The 18601-nt window shown below is 43.6% G+C and overlaps 1 long non-coding RNA gene across 2 annotated transcripts in view; it reads right to left on the reverse strand.

Moving 5' to 3' along the window:
• Nucleotides 1–17182, reverse strand: part of LOC123335026 — a 287463-nt gene extending 270281 nt beyond the window's left edge. Inside the window, exon 1 of one of the 2 annotated variants that reach the window (XR_006553259.2) lies at nucleotides 16246–17182. This is a non-coding gene — a long non-coding RNA (uncharacterized LOC123335026). The remainder of the gene's footprint in view (nucleotides 1–16245) is intronic. The other variant, XR_006553258.2, reaches the window with a different exon arrangement.
• Nucleotides 17183–18601: the final 1419 nt, after the last annotated feature.

An 18601-nucleotide genomic window follows, 5' to 3' on the forward strand; every position in this document is an offset into this window, starting at 1 on the left:
TAAGTCGCGTCAGTCGTCTCCGACTCTGTGTGACCCCATAGACGGCAGCCAACCAGGCTCCCCCGTCCCTGGGATTCTCAAGGCAAGAACACTGGAGTGGGTTGCCATTTCCTTCTCCAATGCATGAGAGTGAAAAATGAAAGTGAAGTCGCTCAGTCGTGTCCGACTGTAGCGACCCCATGGACTGCAGCCCACCAGGCTCCTCCATCCATGGGATTTTCCAGGCAAGAGTACTGGAGTGGGGTGCCATTGCCTTCTCCGCAGCATACCATTGGTTTGCAGTGAAAATGGATTTTCAGATTAGCGAATGAAAATATGATTTAGAAAGGCAGATCCACTCACCAAGAGACAACATGTTCAAGTCAAATCCAAGTGGTTTATTGAAGTTGATGGTAGATTTTGAACATTGGAGAGAAGAGAAACTGAGATCACACTGACCTTTAGTTGACAGGTCAGTGGGACTTGAACATCACTTGGGGTGCAGCTTTGGGTGGGAACCCATCCCTGGAACCCCTAGCCCCCCTGATTAAGGCTCCACTTCTGTGCTCCCATAGTACCCTCCAGCACACCACTTACCAGGCTATGTTACAGCTGCCTGTTTTCACATCTGTCCCTCACCCTAGACCATGAACTGCTCAAGTTCTTGTCATCACTATTTCCCAGCCAGGCACTCAGTATGTGGCAAACAAAAGGTGCTTAATAAATATACTAAACTGACTGCAGCAGGTTCCCAGCAACACACGCAGCGGTCATCAGGCTCACTCTGGGTGCTTGTAGTCTTCGTGCGATACTGAACGTTGCTACCTCTTACGGTTATGTGTCTTTTCGTGTCTGACACGGGGGCTATGAATGATAGAATGCACAGACAGAAATCTAAATCATTATAGCTGTGGGACCAGCGGCAAGGTACTGCATCTCCTAGAACCTGTTTTGTTACCCATGAACACAGATGCTATCACCTATCCTGCCAGACTGAGGTGAGGAGTAAATGAAATTGCTATGCAGCATGCCTCGCACACTAAATAAGAGGTGACTGTTACTTTCTCTTTATCCTCCACATCTAAAAAGTGAGCCCTTCTGGAGCAGGTATTTTCTTACCTTGCGCCCTTCACCTGCTCACCTCACCATGGAATCTTGTACTTAGCAAATGTTCAACAAATGAGAACAAATGTAGAGTTTGAATACTAGCAGACATGGGTTAGAATTCAAGCAGGTTGGACTGTTTAACTGAGTATTCCCGGGCAAGGTACCTCACCTCCAATTCTCAATTTGTTATCTGTAGAATGGGTATGCTAATGCTTATCTCCCAGGACCAGGGTAAAGATTGAGTGAGATGACACATTTAAAGTACATACCACACCACCCTCACACAAAGTGTCACTAACTGGGAGCACTTGTCAATCACTTAAAACAGAAAACCCTTCACATGCTGGAGTTTTGAGGCCTAAACACAGGTCATGTTGTTATTACTATTTCGCCCGGGAGTAGAGAGAGGGGCAGAGGGCAGGATGATGAAACGCATACTGCTGGGAACTACAAGCTGTAGGAAAGGTAGCTAGGAGGGAGCTCTGCTTGAGGGGTGCTGATCAGCCTGGTGTGAAGAACAAATTGTCTGAGTAACTACATCTCTTTGCTAGAACGCAGGCTAGGAGGACAGGCCCTAGCAGGCTACCTTGGAAGATTATACAACTGCCAAGTAACCTGTCTGTGGTTTTTCCCATTTTACAGATGCAAGATCCATTCAAACTAAAAAGTGAGTGGTTGAGCTCGACTTCAGATCAAGGTCTTCTGGACAATTAGCCTCAAAGTTCTTTCCATGACATCATCTGCCTTTGAAAAAAAAATGAGAATAGTGATCATAACCTACGCATATAGATGCTATTTCTCAAAGTGTAATTTCTAAGGGTTAAAAATATGATCCTTCATATAAATATAGAGCGAACATATGCCCAAAATTTAATTTATTAATCAGGAAACCAGCAGGATAGTAACACTGATTCAAAGAGCATTTGAGGAAAAGAGATTCATATGGACAGGAAAGACATGCCAAAATAAGTTTGCTATATGTGTTAGGTTTGAGTGATCAGGGCAATAAAATTGTGATCTTTTTGATAATTTCCTGCAGTGGAAAGTAATTGTTTTAAATCTCCACTGGACAAAGATCCACCAATTAACATTAACTTTATAGAGTGTGGTTCCGAATAAAACGATAATGACAAAAGTACAAGCCGTAAGGCTTCCCTGGTGGCTCCGTGGTGAAGAGCCCACCTGCTGAGGTAGGAGACGTGGATTCAATCCCTGATCTGGGAAGATCCCACGTGCCACAGAGCAACAAAGCCCGTGTGCCGCAACTACTGAGCCTGTGCCCTAGAGCCGGAGAACTGCCACTACCGAGCCCACATGCCACAGCTACGGAAGCCTTCATGCCCCGGAGCCTGTGCTCTGCAACAGGAGAGGCCACCGCAACAAGAAGCCCGCACACTGTGAGGAAGAGTAACCCCCGCTCACTCCAAGTGGGGAAAAGCCTGTGTAGCAACAAAGACCCAGCACAGCCAAAAATAAACAAATAGCAATATAAGTTCTAGAATTCAATAATCCTTGGGTGATCCAGTTAGACCATGACCCAACACACTCCAGCACTGAAGGGACATGCAGTCATCCTTTTCAAAGTTGTAATAATTTTTTTAATCATTTATCAAGGTCATTTACATTTTGGTAGGCATTATGTTAGCACTTTGGGCTTCCCAGGTAGCATTGCTGGTAAAGAACCTACCTGCCAATGCAGGAGACATAAGAGACGCGGGTTCAATCCCTGGATGGGGAGGATCCCCTGGAGGAGGCCATGGCCACCCACTCCATTATCCTTGCCTGGGAAATCCCATGGACAGAGAAGCCTGGCAGGGTACAGTCCATAGGGTCGCACAGAGTCGGACATGATTGAAGCAACTTAGCATGCACAAATGCATATTAGCAGTTTGCATATATTCATGTGATCTTAATAACCACAGCCTATAAGATGGTTACTGTAATTGCCCCATTTTTACAGATTAGAAAAGTGAGTAACAAATGGGTTAAGTGACTTGCCCAAGGTCAAAGGCTAATAAATGGCATGGCAGAGATTTAATTGCATGCTGATGACAGCATCCTCCTCCAGGGGATCTTCCTGACCCAGGGATCAAACCCAGGTCTCCTGCATTGCAGGCAGATTCTTTACGGTCTGACCTACCAGGGAAGCCCTGGAGCACAGGAGGAGCACCTTAAACACCTGTCCTCTCCAGGCCTGTACCCTCTGTGCCAGATATGAGTTCTCTTGACCCAGAAGTTCCCATTAGAGCACCTGGGCAGAAAGGAGCTGCATCTCCTGCCCCTCATCTTAAAGAAGAGGTTTGGTTACCTTGCCCTGACAGAAAGTCAATGGGAAGCCATGTGATTTGTGGAGCCTGGCTTTCTCAAGCAGAGATGGATGGCCAAGGTCAGGCTGGCCTCTAGGGTAAGTAGGGTGGCGCTGGGCCAGTGGGCTCTCCTGGGAGGGCCATGCACACGAAGAATAGCAATTTTTAATGCAGCTGTGAGCCACTTTTGAAAGGAATTTACTTCCAAAGCTTTGATCTTGGATCCTTGTAGCTGAAGTCTGCATTTTTCCATGGTGAGAACTCCAAGCTGGCTTCTGACAAGACGCAGCATAGGATTAAGAGGGGTTTTTTTTTTCTCTCTCTCTCAATTCTTGAGGTTTAAGCTAGATACATCTAATTCTTGAGATGTGCTCACGCAACACTGATGAAAGCAGTGAAAGTGTGCTGAGATTTGTAAAGCCCTACTGATTTTTGCTATTTCCAAATCAAGCTGAGGTATTCGAAATGGTTTATTTCTCACTTTGAAATGGTGCATCTACTGTGTGCATGCGTGTTTACAGGTTCCAGAAGTTTACGTAAATTAAATACCAAAGTACCATATAGGCCAGAGGTTAACACCTGTTTCCGTAATGACTCAGCCATGCTCCTTCCCATACATGTTATCTATGGGTGATTTTACGCAACAAGAGCACAACTAAGTAGTGTGAAAAAGGGTGATCCACAAAGTCTGAATTATTCACTACCTGGGCCTGACAGAAGGAAGATACCAACCCCTGATCTGGGCTTTCAACCTATTTTGCATTCTTTCCAGGGAATGACGAAGGAAATACACTTGGCACACAACTGTAGCTACTTGAACAGAACTTCTTTGCCTATGATAACAGGGGAAGGTATTGGGTTAGCCAAAAATTTCATCCAGGTTTTTGTAACATATTATGGAAAAACTCGAACAAATTTTTGGCCACCCAGTATCATCAAAAGCTTAACAATATGAATTTTGTAGCTACTCAGCCAATGCATTTTAATTCTCCCTTCATTTTTATACTGCAGTCTCTAAGCTTTTTGCTCAAGGCAGGAGAATTTAGCAAGACAACAGGCTTGGAAGCAAGCTGTGGATGGAGAAGGGATCTTCTAAATTCTTTAGCTCCCATTCAATACAGAGTCAGGCTGCTACTTCTGCAAAGTAGAGAGATCTGTACCCTACTCCCAGCGGTCAGTTCTATCCACAAATAAAGAACCACATTTTTCCTACATAGGCAGGACTTTGTAGCTCTGGCTGAAAGGAACAGATATGAAACGATTTGGTCCCTTTTCAGATTCTAACTTCCGGTTAGCACTGCCTCCCTATACTGTCACTGCCTCAGTTCCTATAAATGAAGGCTGAATGTTGATCTTCTGGTCTCTGCTCAATGATTCCCCATTGCCAGAAGTCATGTGCAGATGCAATAGACAAAGGGAAACAGGGGAAGAGTGTTTAAAAAAAAAATTAACGTGAGAAATTGGAAAGACCTAGATATCACCCATGGGCTCACAAAGAGTAGGACACAACTGAGCAACTAACACACACAGATACCACCCAATAAACTTGCAGTGAGTTATTTGATTCATCTGTTCATTTATTCATTCAATTGACATTTAATAAGCACCTAAAACATGTCAGGCACTGACCTAAATTCTTAAGATTCAGAAGTTAACACAACAGGCAACAACGCTACCTCCTGGGGCTTATGTTCTAATATGAGGACAAAGTAAATGAGTAAAAATTGCAAATTGTGATCCCTGCTATGAAGGAAATCACCAGGGTGAAATTATGGAGGGTAACAGGGAACCTATTTAGAATCTTCATTGCCTAGCACAGTACCTGGCACATAGAATATGCACCTTTTTAAATGATTGAATATAAAACTAGATATTTAAAATGCTTTATTTGCTGTCACTTCTATGTGGCCAGCTCACAGCAACTCTGTTACGTAGAACAGGACTAAAACAAAGAAAAGACAGGCCTATAAGGCATTCCTTGCCTCCAAGGAAATTATGATGAACAAAACAAATTATCTTTCCAAAGAATTTGCAATGAAAAGGCACGTACTTTATGAAGCTCTGTTTCAACAAACTAACCTGGAAATCAGAATTGCTCTCAGTGGTTAAGAGAACAAGACCTCAACTCAAACATCATGGGTTCCAGATCAGATTCTGACACTCACCTAACATGATTTCTGGCAAATTCTTAACTTTTCCAAGCCTCAGTGCCTCATTTTTAAACTGGGTCCTCCAAAAAAACATTACCTACCTCTTAGTGTTATTAGCAGGATTCAGTAATTTAACATTATGAACTCCACTCAGCAATGAGCTCTGCACGTGCTGTGCCTTCAATAAATACAGTTCCTTCGCCTTGTGCGCCTGCTTCCTTATCTGGGTAAAGAAGATAAGGACAGGGGTACTCTTTCTGCCCCCTTCTGATGCCTATGTCAGAAGCTTTCTCTATCTCCTTTATACTTTAATAAAACTTTATTACACAAAAGCTCTGAGTGATCAAGCCTCGTCTCTGGCCCCAGATTGAATTCTTCTCCTCCAGGGGCCGAGAATCCCAGTGTATTCGCGTGATTCAACAACAACCTTTCACAGTCTTTCATCTTGGGGGCTCATCCGGGATCCTTCAGGACAAGATGGGAGCTAACAATTCTAGCCTCACTCCTTTGAACTGTATCTTGAAAAACTGGGATAGATTTGATCCCCAGGGCTTAAAGAAGACACACCTGGTCTTCCTATGTGATACTGCATGGCCACGGTATCCATTGGAGGACGGCGAATGGTGGCCAGTTGAAGGGTCTCTTAAGTATAATACTGTTCTACAATTAGACTGAATGGGTAGAAGTAGCATATGTGTTGCCCTTTTTCTCTCTGCGAAATATGCCAGACTTATGTCCTAAGGGTATAGATTTGGGTGTGAAACCTTCAGCTCCCTCCTGTCCTCTTACTTTGCCCCCGTACCTGGGACTCCAAACTTGGATTCAAACTGCCCACATGGAAGTCCAAACAACTCCTGTCTCAGTACGACCTCAGACTACTCTGGTTTCAGTAGAAACCATCGAAGTAAGAGATGAGATGGAGGACAGGAGACAAAGAGAAGAGGAAAAACAGGTTTCTCCAATCTATCCCTGGGATCATATACACAGAGCAGCCAGGGAGACTGAGGAACAGCCACACAAGCTGTTGCCTCTTTATGAAACATCCACCGGGAGAAATAATCAGTCTGTGAGAGTTAATAAGCCTTTCTCTTATCAAGAAATACAAAGAATCAAGGAGGATCTGGGAGACTATTTAGAGGACCCAGAAAAATATATTAGAGCTTTTAAAGGTGTTACTCTGCTTTATGACCTCACTTGGAAGGATGTGATGTATATCTTGGGACAAACGCTGACTCCCTAGTCAAAGACTCGAGTTTTGGGAAAAGCGGTTGCTTATGGAGATGAAATGGCTTGGTAATGAATCAGTAGGGAAGAGGGAGAAAGAGATAGCAGCCCTCCCCACTGGGAATCAGGCGGTCCCAACTATAGAACCAGACTGGGACTACAATGCAGCTAAAGGAAGATGGGATCAGAGTCATTTTGTTAGATGTATTCTTGAAGGACTTAGGCAGGCGCGTTCTAAGCCTTGAAACTATGGCAAATTGGCAGACAGAACAGGAGGAGAATGAAGCTCCTGGTAAATTCCTAGATAGACTGAGAGAAGCCCTTCGCAGATTCACTGAGACTGATCCCGAAAGTGAAGTGGGAAAAGTGATCTTAAAGGATAGATTTCTCACTCAGTCGGCTCCAGATATCCGCAGTAAGCTATTAAAAAGGGTGTATGGACAAAATCAGTCTTTAGATACTCTGTTACAACTGGCTCAGACAGTCTATTATGGTAAGGAATATGAGGAAAAGAAAGAAAGGCAAAAAAAAAAAAAAAAGACAAAGGAAAAGGCGGAAGCCTTCGCCATGGCTATGAAAAACGTTCTTAAACAGCCTGAGAAAAATGCCCAGAGGGACCCAGGTGAAAAGGGATGGGCTTGCTATTACTGTGGAAAGGAGGGGCACCTCAAGCGGGATTGCCCTCAGGCATCTAAGCCGCCCCCGGCTCCATGTCCTGTCTGCAAAGGACCACACTGGAAGAGAGACTGCCCCCAGAGGCGTAGGTCTCCAGGGTCGGACTCTCAAGACAATCAGGACTGAAGGTGCCCGGGGGTCCCCACACAAGCTCTCGTCCTAATTACACCTGAGGAACCCCGGGTATTAATAATTGTGGGGGGCCAATCCATCGATTTCCTTTTAGATACTGGGGCAACTTATTCTGTGCTTACCGAAGCCCCTGGCCCACTTTCTTCCCGATCCGCTTCTGTAATGGGACTGTCTGGACGAGCCAAAAGGTATTATTTCAGTTATTCTTTATCTTGCAACTGGGATTCTGTGCTGTTTTCACACGAGTTTTCTGATCATGCCAGAATCTCCCTTACCCCTTTTGGGTAGGGATATACTGAGCAAGGTTCATGCCTCTGTTTTCATGAATATGGAGCCCTCCCTTTCTCTCCCTTTAGTTGAACAAAATGCAAATCCTAGAGTATGGGCTGATGGAAAATCTGTGGGTCGAGCACAAAATGCTATTCCTGTAGTTGTTAAGCTCAAAGACCCACACGTATTTCCACATAAGAAGCAGTATCCACTGAAACCTGAAGTTAAGGAAGGGTTAAAACCCATCATTGAAAATTTAAAGGAGCAGGGACTATTAATTTCCCTGTAACAGTCCTAGCAACACTCCTATTTTGGGTATAAAGAAATCAAATGATAAATGGAGACTAGTTCAAGATTTACGAATAATAAATGAGGCTGTAGTTCCTTTACACTCCGAGGTGCCTAATCCTTATACTCTGTTGTCTGAAATTCCTGAACAGGCCAAATATTTCTCAGTAATTGATTTAAAGGATGCCTTCTATTCAGTTCCTTTGGCGGAAGAAAGTCAATTTCTATTTGCCTTCTATTTGCCTACACAATCAGCTGCTCAGTTAACCTGGACAGTTTTGCCCCAGGGATTTCATGACAGTCCTCACCTATTTGGACAAAGTTTGTCACGAGATCTACAAAACTTTAATAGCTCTGAAGCAGTGGTGTTACAATATTTTGCTCTGTGCTGAAACAGAGGAAGCTTGTTCTCGAGCCTCAGAAGATTTCTTAAACTTTCTGGCAGACTGTGGTTACAAGGCATCAAGAGAAAAGGCTCAGCTTTGTCAACAATTGGTTAGATATCTGGGCCTAATCATATCAGAAGGGACTAGGGCCATAGGCCCTGAGAGAATTAAACCTATACTAAATCATTCCCTACCTATGACTTTAAGACAATTGAGAGGATTTTTGGGAATCACAGGTTACTGTCGAATTTGGATTCCGGGTTACTGGGAACTTGCCCGGCCTTTATATAAACTTATAGCTGAAACTCAGCAGGCCCAAACCGACAAACTGGTTTGGTCTCCAGAAACTCAAAAGGCTTTTAAGGTTCTTCAGACTGCTCTCCTGCAAGCTCCAGCTCTTAGCTTGCCCACAGGGTCAGAATTTAATTTGTCACTGAAAGAAAAGGTGTGGCATTGGGAGTTTTGACACAACCCCGAGGGTTGTGTGTCAAACCAGCAACCTATTGCTTATCTAAGCAGAGAATTAGATGTAGTTTCATGTGGGTGGCCCCACTGCCTAAGAGTAATTGGGGCAGCGGCTTTATTAGCACCTGAAGCTTTAAAAATGGTTGAATGGATGAATGAATGGATGAAACCTTACTGTACTGACTTCTCATGATGTGAGTGGAATCTTAAATTCTAAGGTTAATATTTGGATGACAGACAGTAGGCTTCTTAAGTATCAGTCATTGTTGTTAGAAGGACCAGTAACTAAGCTTAAAGTTTGTGGAAATTTAAATCCTGCCACTTTCCTTCCTGAGAAGGAAAATGAAACACCTGATTATAATTGTTCTCAATTCCTAACTTTAAACTATGCAGCTTGGTAGGATCTAAAGGATACCCCATTAGACAATCCTGACATGGAAATATTTACAGATGGCAGTTCTTTTGTTAGGGATGGAAAGCATAAAGCAGGTTACGCCGTGGTGACTGCTGAACAGGTTTTGGAAGCAAAATCTTTCCCCCAGGGAACCAGTGCTCTGTTAGCAGAGCTTGTGGCCCTGACCCGAGCTCTAGAGTTAAGCAAAGGGCAGCGGATGGGCCTGATAATCTATGTGAGTCTACTTCTGCTGACTCCAAATACCCTAAGTCTGCCGTTGGATCCTCAAGACACTGCCTTCCTGTCCTGGGCTCACGCCTATGCTGCATTCCACAATCGGTCTAACTGCTGGGTCTGCGGAGCGCTCCCCTCTTCGTCAGTGGAAGGCTTCCCGTGGTGGACATCCCCACTTCAAGGAAAAGACTTTCTCCAAGTCTGTGAATACCTTCAACAACAATCACATGCGATGCCTCTTCTTCATCTGATGACATCTACCAACCCTAAAATGGACTGGTGCAACACTTTGCACTTTAACTATGGACATGATGTGACTTTTAATTTTGATTCTGAATGTTGTGTTTTTGCTGTTTGCTCCCTGCATCTGTAATTGTATAACTGGATTTGTTTCTAGCCACATGAAAGCTTTTAAGTTACAAATGGTTGCTCAAACTCCTGCTACTGCTGTAGCTTCCTCCAGCTACTATTTGGGCCCCCTGGATCAGATATCCTCAATATGAGGATTAGGAGAATATGTTGCCTCACCAATTTAGGGACAATGCCCCAGTCAGCTCGGAAGTAGTTATGGAACGAGAACGACGCCCCTTTTCCCTAGGCAACATAATTCTCCTAAAAAGAAAAGGGGGGAATGAGAGAGTCAGTTCCTAGGCAGGTTGATAGGGAGTCTAGGGGTCCCCAAGGAGAGAGGGATCTGGAATTCTCAAGGAGGAAGAAAGGACAAACTTTTTTTCTTTCTCCACATTCCTGAGGATTATATAACAATAATGTATCCTGCCTAAGGACAGTCTTTGGATTCAACCTTCTGTTATCTTAAAATGTTAATTATGGGAGTAGACCTGGTCTTTACAAGGATGTATCTTGCCTGAGGACAGTGTTATCTTAAAATGTAAATTATGGGAGTAGGTCTGATGAGGTCTTTACAACCTCCAGATAGTCTTTGGATTATATAACTTCATTGTTAACACTAGCAAGTGGGTACTCTTTCTGCCCCCTTCTGATGCCTATGTCAGAAGCTTTCTCTATCTCCTTTATACTTTAATAAAACTTTATTACACCAAAAAAAAAAAAAAGAAGATAAGGACACCTACCTACCTCACAGTAGTGGTGAGAGGATTAAATGAATTAATCCACGTAAAGCACCTACAACAGTAAGTGCTCAGTGAGTGTTAGCCAGTATTACTATTAATCTGATCTACATGCTGGTGATTGTTTGAGAAAACCCATCCCATTTTAAAATCAGAAATAAGGAATGTGAGTCCTGGATGTCTGAGAAAATTCTGCACAGAAATTTCAACAACTGAGTCAGACCCACCTAGACCACTGATTCTCCTGAAATAATTTATTCATCACTTGTGTTTGTTGGGGGGGGGCAGTGGCAAAAGGGGGTGAATCCAGCATTGCTCTAAGTATCTTAAGGTTTGTTTGTATGTATGTATGACTACATACGGAGAAGGCAATGGCACCCCACTCCAGTACTCTTGCCTGGAAAATCCCATGGATGGAGGAGCCTGGTAGGCTGTAGTCCATGGGGTCGCCAAGAGTCAGACATGACTGAGCAACTTCTTTTTCACTTTTCACTTTCATGCATTGGGGAAGGAAATGGCAACCCACTCCAGTGTTCTTGCCTGGAGAATTCCAGGGGCGGGGGAGCCTAGTGGGCTTCTGTCGATGGGGTCGCACAGAGTCGGACACGACTGAAGCAACTTAGCAGCATGACTACATGCATTATCACCTCCTCTGAGGTTTTATTACAATTACTTTCAATTATTTTCATTTAGGAGGAGAAGGGGACGACAGAGGATGAGATGACTGGATGGCATCATCGACTCAATGGACATGAGTTTGAGTAAACTCTGGGAGTTGGTGATGGACAGGGAGGCCTGGTGTGCTGCAGTCCATGGGGTCACAAAGAGTCAGACACAGCTGAGCGACTGAACTGAACTTTCATTTACAGATCACATTCTTCTTTGTATTACTATACTGTTTCCCCGGTTCCTAGCATTGGAGGAGGGCTGCGAGTGGAGCAGTCATATGGTCTATCATCTCTTCATGCTGAAAATTTGTTTCCGCATGAGACTGTAAGTCCCATGTGGGCAGGGGCCATAGCTATTTGGATCTCACTGTGTTCCCAGTGCTGAGGAGGTACATTTGGGGTTTGGGCTATGTGTTATCATAGGTACATAAAGACAAGGATACAGAGGACCAGAAGAAACAGGCGGTATGACTCAGAGTCTATGCCCAGCATGAGACCCAACCTTCTGATAAGGAAGTGTGCACATGACCCAGGCCAGCACCCACGATACAGGGATGGACATTTGATTTCATCTGAACCAATCAGTCCTCTCTCCTCTCTCAAAGAGCCCTCTCTCTTTGAAGAAAGAATCAGCCGTTTCTCCAAAAGAAAAGGTTGGAACATTTCTTTTCCTCTCTGGATACAAGCTCTGAGAATGAAAGCCTGAAGCTATCTGAGGGTGTTTTCCCCTGCATGGAGAAAACTTACCTGGAGCAGAAGCAAAATGACCACACACAGAAGATGCTGAGAAGAGAAATGAGAGGTTTAGACAGTACTCACGTGTCTTGTCACCGAGGCCACCTCTCCACCTGCCATTTCCACAATTTATGTCAAAGAAACAGCTGGAGAGTAATTAAAACAGTAAAAACTGACTCTATTCAAGACTATTGCAATAGGGCAAAAGAAACCTCAGTATAGAGCTGGGATTGTTCTGAAAACAACATGGAAAGGTGGGAATTTATAGCCAAAAAACAGGGTTTAGGGGGTCACTGGATGGAAAATTACAAAGAGAAAACATACAAGAGACTTACTAAATTGACCTAACAGAATCTTCACTGAAAACAGGCCAGCGTGATCAGACATCACCCAGGGGATGGTGGAGGATGAAGAACCCAGTTAACTTAACTGACCCAATGAAGGGTGATTAGAAATGGAGAATAGAGGATTCTTGGCTAAAACTGACTTGGGTGAAAGAAAGTGAAAGTGAAGTTGCTCAATCCTGTCGACTCTTTGTGACCCCATGGACTGTAGCCTACCAGGCTCAACCATCCATGGCATTCTCCAGGAAAGAGTACTGGAGTGGGTTGCCATTTCCTTCTCCAGGAGATCTTCCCAACCCAGGGATAGAACCTGGGTCTCCTGCATTGCAGGCAGACACTTTACCATCTGAGCCACCAGGGAAGTCTGACTTCCTGACGTAGGTGAGTTCCTGCTAAAACTGGATTTTACAGTGAGGTGCACAGATGGGCCTAGGAGGAGGGACAAGGAACCTGACTAAACTTTGGTCAGGTCGAGACACTTCGTCATTGACACATACCAAAGCTTAAGCCCAGTGTTTACACAGACCCACCCTTTTGCTTATGCCAGTTCAAGTTCTTTTTTTCCATATATCCAAAAGTCTAAAATGCTCAAAGAAGGGGTTGTGCAGAACCATGAAAATGACAATATAACTATCACTTGTTGAGAGCTTCCTCTGTGTCACACACTGTATTAAATATGGTTTTCTGCATCATTTCACCAAATATAATTCTATGAGGTAGACAGTAATATTATCCCCATTTTCACACTGGGGAAACAGGCACAGTTATCAAGTAATTTTCCCACGTTCAGAAGGTGGCTGATCCAAGACTCAAACTTTATCCATCTGACATCAGAGCCCATCACAGTCAGACACCAACACCAGTGTATCTTCAGGTATGGTTCCTGGCTTCCCTCATAGCTCAGTCAGTAAAGAATCTGTCTGCAATGCAGGAGACCTGGGTTCGATTCCTGGGTCAGGAAGATCCCCTGGAGAAGGAAATGGCAACCCACTCCAGTATTCTTGCCTGGAAAATCCCACGGACAGAGGAGCCTGGTGGGCTACAGTCCATGCAGTTGCAAGAGTCAGACATGACTTAGTGACTAAACCACCATGGTTCCTGGACCACCTGCATTAGGATTACTTAGAGTACTTACGTCAAATAAAGATTACCAGAAATCACTCTTGTTTACTGAATTAGAAGTTTAGTGTGGGGATTAACTACAGTTTAATAAAGGGGTGGAGGCTATGTCAGGAGAGACCAGAACATACCATTTTCTTGGGAATACATCCCTCACAGTTATGCACACTATTCATCAAAATAGATGCAGCCAGTGCTAATATTATTTCAACCCTTGACAGTACGAGGAGTATAGAGAAGGACAACCAGACAAATGGACAAGATGTAAGACACCATTTGCCCAGTCTTCCCTCTCCTCCTGGGCTTCCCAGGTGGCTCAGTGGTAAAGAATCCACCTGCCACGCAGGAGATCCACATTCAGTCCCTGGGTGGGAAGATCTCCTGGAGGAGGTAATGGTAACCCATTCCAGTATTCTTGCCTGGGAAATCCCATGGACAGGGGAGCCTGGTGGGCTACAGTCCATGGGGTCACAGGCGTTGGACATGACTGAGCATGCACGATCCACTCCACTCCCTCTCCTTCATGCCCAGTTGAAGCTACTGACTTCATAAGAGCACATCAATGGTAAACAAGTTTTGCAAAATTGGCTCACAGAATATTATAAGTAATCCTCCCCCATGTCCATCTTCAGCATGTAGCTTAGAACTCCAAGGAGATTAGGTCATCCCTACACAAGTTCTTTATTTTAACAAACAATTCAGACACATTCCATGAAAGCACTTTGAACTCCAAGAAGAATTAAGTTAGATAATAACAGGAAGTTATTAAGCTAAGCTTCATTCCACTTTGCCACTTTTTCTCTGAAATTGCTTTGCTTTCTCTCATTTTGGAAAGACTTTTTCATTTTATTCTCACATTTGGGTTTGTTTGGGTATTTTCCCCCAACAGAAATGCTTTCTTACAGCTCCTTCACTGACTTGTGTTTTATTTATTATACTTCACCCCCCCCCCCATTAAGTTTCTCCCTGGAAAGGTTTTATCTGTATGTTGCAGATTCACCTCTCTCCTGAACCCCCACTAAGAGATGATGGGCAGCTGTCTTTATTATTTGTCAGTTACACTCCACCAGCAAGAATCACATTTCCACAGAAAGGAAGAAGCGGAATAATAACCATGAACGCTTAAGTTCAGTACCTGGCTCTTATGAGTGAGAAGAGATCATGCCCAGCTTTACAATTCTATCGTAAATGTACTCAATTTCATTGTCGCTTCTGTTAACAGGTCCAGAGTGCATTTTCTGCAATAGCTGCGACTCTTGAAGCCAACAGAGGGGGGACAGAAACCCTCTGGACTGAAGAAAGCCTAAGACTTACATGGGCATATGGCAGACCAAGCCCATTAAAAAATTTTTGTGAAATTGTTTTTCTAAGTCATACTATGATCTCTCCAGATTTCCTCCAGGCAATTACTTTTCACACTGTACTAAACAGATGAAGCTGCTAAAGGTGGAAAGAGACCAGCCCTGGAAACCTGGAAATTTCTATTCCTACCTGGACTTCCCCAAGGGAGGAGCATTCAGTGACTCAGCACACCTGTAAGCCATCAGGACTCACCTAACAAGACACTGAGGGAAGGAAAGGCACGCTCTGAGCTACTGCATTTGAACCAAGAACCAGGCTAAACCATGAGAACATAAAATTAACAAGCAAAGTTCTGGCCCTCATGGAACTTACAGCCAAGTAAAGATAAACTATTTCAAGAGTAACAAGTGCTACAGAAGGGAAGTCAGGGGGAAGGAGGGTAGCTTGAGCATATAAGAGGGGTCCCACCTAATCTTCAAAGCCTGTTAGTTAGAGCTCAGTGAACTCTGGAAGTGACCCCAAACAACCGACTCAGGATTGATGATGGTAAGAGGTATATTTAGAGAGATGACCTTCCACAGAGGACTAGCTGTGCTAATCACTTAACCCTCTCTTTTTGAAATTGTCATGGTATCTGACTCCTTTCTCTGAGATCATTAGCCACTGGACCACTTTTGCAGTATAGGATACTCCCCAAGCATAAGATAATTTCCCAGATAATCTTCCAAATATTTTACATTTTACTTCATTTATATATTATTCACATGTTATCTATTACAAGAAAACTTCACCATTCTTATTTGAAAGCTACAGAACACTGAGAAATGGACTAAAGATGCTTCACATTTATTGAGTTCTTAATGAAAGCAATCTAGTGTGTTAAGCATATTTACATGAACCGTATCTTTTGAATCCTTACAAAACACTGTAAAACAGATATTGCATGTTTTTCTACGTACAGACAGAGAAACCGAGACTGAGGCAGAAAATAACTTACCAAAGGTTGCAAGTGGCAGAGCTCAAGTTGAACATAGGCCACAGGAAGCCAGAGCCCCTGCAGCTACCCTCAGGATGCGCTGCCCGCATTATGATGAGACCAGAAAAACCCACAACTACTTGGCAGAGTTGATAGTCAACATAAGCATTCATTTTTCAGCAAAGACACTCACTTATGAATACTCATGACCACAAACACTTGCTTTTCTGGGTCTAATGTTATTAATGGGTCCCTCATGTTGTTAATACTAGAAAGATTTTTAACATTATACCCTTGCATTCAGAAAGGTAAACAGATACTTGATTTCAATGGGTGGAAAGTACAAGAAATTGATACAGAAATGGAAGGAGCAATGTACAAAGCCTTGAAATCACAGACTCACTGTTAGGAAGGGACCTCTCAGGACCAAGAAGAGAGCTGTTCCAACTCTTCTGCAGCATAGCTCTGGCAGCTGACAGCCAAGCTTCTACAGTGGCTTGTTCTCAAACTTGAGTGTGACCAGAATTGCCTGGAAAGCTTGTTAAAACACAAATCGCTGGGTCCCACCCCTACAGCTTCTGACTGGGGGTTCTGAGTGAGGTTTGAGAATCTGCATGTCTAAGGTGCTCCCAGGTGATGATAATAATGCTGATCCAGGGCCATGGCTTCCAGATCTAGACCAAGTTCTTTGTTTAAAGATGGAGAAGCTGAGGCCAAGCAAAATGAAGTGACTTGCCCAGCATCACACCACCAGTTACTGACACAGCCAGAAGTCAAGCATATGGTCACTGTTATTCCTCCTCTCCCTCTTATTCCCCCTTTAATTTGTTTGTTTTTCCTTTATAACCACTGGATGCTTGTCCATCACTAGAGTAAACATGTGGTGTTAGGGAGTAATCACATTGAAAAATAGAGTAGGGCTGTGCCTCTACACTAAACTATCTTGAAGTCATTCTTAAATGCTCCTTAGTTTTCCACTCTTATATTTAATAAGCACTCTCGTGCACTCTACTTTACCCAAGGTCAATACAAAAAATTCATGGAAAGCCTCTTTTTTGAAGTCAGGCATCCCAGTTTTCCATACAAACCTTAAGACTCAGGTTGCTTCTCCATGTGACTCTCACAGTCTGTGTGTCAGAGACAAGAGCCCGTGTCCAGCATTAGTTCTGCCTTGGAGCATCAGTCTTCTGGCCTCAGGTTATTTTTCAACTTCTTGAATGAGGAGCATAACCTCTTAGGTCCCTGTTAAAACTCCAACTTTCTAAAGAGTTGAGTCAAAGTGGAAGCAACGTGCCTGAAAGCAAAGTGAGCCCGAATGACAATGAATTCTGTTTAAATAGCACTCCCATTACACACAACCACTGGGAAAGAATCATAGCATCCGGGAGAATAACGTTGCAGCAATGATGGCGAGCAGGTGGGAAGAGAGGTAGGAAGCCGTGTGGGGCTGGGTTGGAAAAGATGGGCCCAATGGATCAGCACATTCACAGCAATTCATTCTGTTTACCCGCCCCCTTCCCCTTCTTTCCAAAGTATAAACAGATCCATGACACACTGAGGATGTTTTAATACCCCTTTCATTTATAATGATTTCTCAATTCCGTGTAGCAAATAGACTAGAGAGGCAAAGGATGCTTGAGCATTTTTACAACAAGAAAAGACGCTGTGAAGAGACACAGGGTATTACTCATTAAAGGAAAATCCTCTCCCTCTGTCGCAGCAAAACATATGCCAACCAGGAATATTAGGAAGCCAAATTCGTCCGCATTTAGGTAAAAGGATGAAACTGTCAAAATACTACAGCACTATCATTTTGGAATTAAGACCTGTCAAGGAACAAAGGAAACTATCTTAGGTGCATAATCTGCGGAGAGTCAAGGTCAGAAGCGAGTGGGTCCTTCTTATTTTATTCATTTTTTCCACAGGTACGAAAAGATTACATCTAGCAGATGGAGGCTTTTAGCATAAAATAAGCTCCTGTGGCTGCGTTTACTTGCAACAACAAGAAATATACAGCTACAGATGGCCATCTGTTTCTTCATTTTAAGGTAGAGGGCAAAGAAAGTTTTTCAACTTTAGTTTTTTTGACTTTACGGAATAATCATTATTTTTAAGCACAGACATCATTAACCGCTCCCATATTGTCCAGCCTCATTCAGTTGGTCCCTCCCCTGACTACTTCTTCCAGTTCATCCCCGTGCACCAAGAAGTTCCTTCAGCCAATCATGTCCTCAGAGAGTCACTTACAGTTGGAAGACCTGGCACAGCAAAACAGAACAAACAAAAAATGCTGCCCAAATAGCCAGGCCATGAACCTTAGGGAGAGCGAGCAAAATTCAAATGAATACAGTTTAACTAGTTAGATACTAGTCTGGGGTTTTCCAAATGCCAATTTCAGAAGTCAGGTTACAGAGCCAGCTTGGAAAATCCTCCTAAAGGCTGAGAGCAGGGGCTCCCAAGATAGACTCCCAATTTTCTCTTTCCCACACAGAGACTGGCAAGAAGGACACAACATCCCAACGCCCTTTGCAATTACCCATTATCTTTTTAGGGTTGTCACTGCAAGAGAATGGATTGGGGCGTGTATGCATACTCCGTCATTCAGTTCTGTCTGACTCTTTGCAACCCCATGGACTGTAGCCCACCAAATTCCTCTGTCCATAGAATTTCCCAGGCTAGAAAGAATACTAGAGTGGGTTGCCCTTTCCTACTCTAGGGGATCTAGATCCCCTAGATTGATCCCGTCAGGGATTGATCCC

Source organism: Bubalus bubalis, chromosome 9 (genome assembly GCF_019923935.1).
Source record: "Bubalus bubalis isolate 160015118507 breed Murrah chromosome 9, NDDB_SH_1, whole genome shotgun sequence".
Classification (NCBI taxonomy): domain Eukaryota; kingdom Metazoa; phylum Chordata; class Mammalia; order Artiodactyla; family Bovidae; genus Bubalus; species Bubalus bubalis.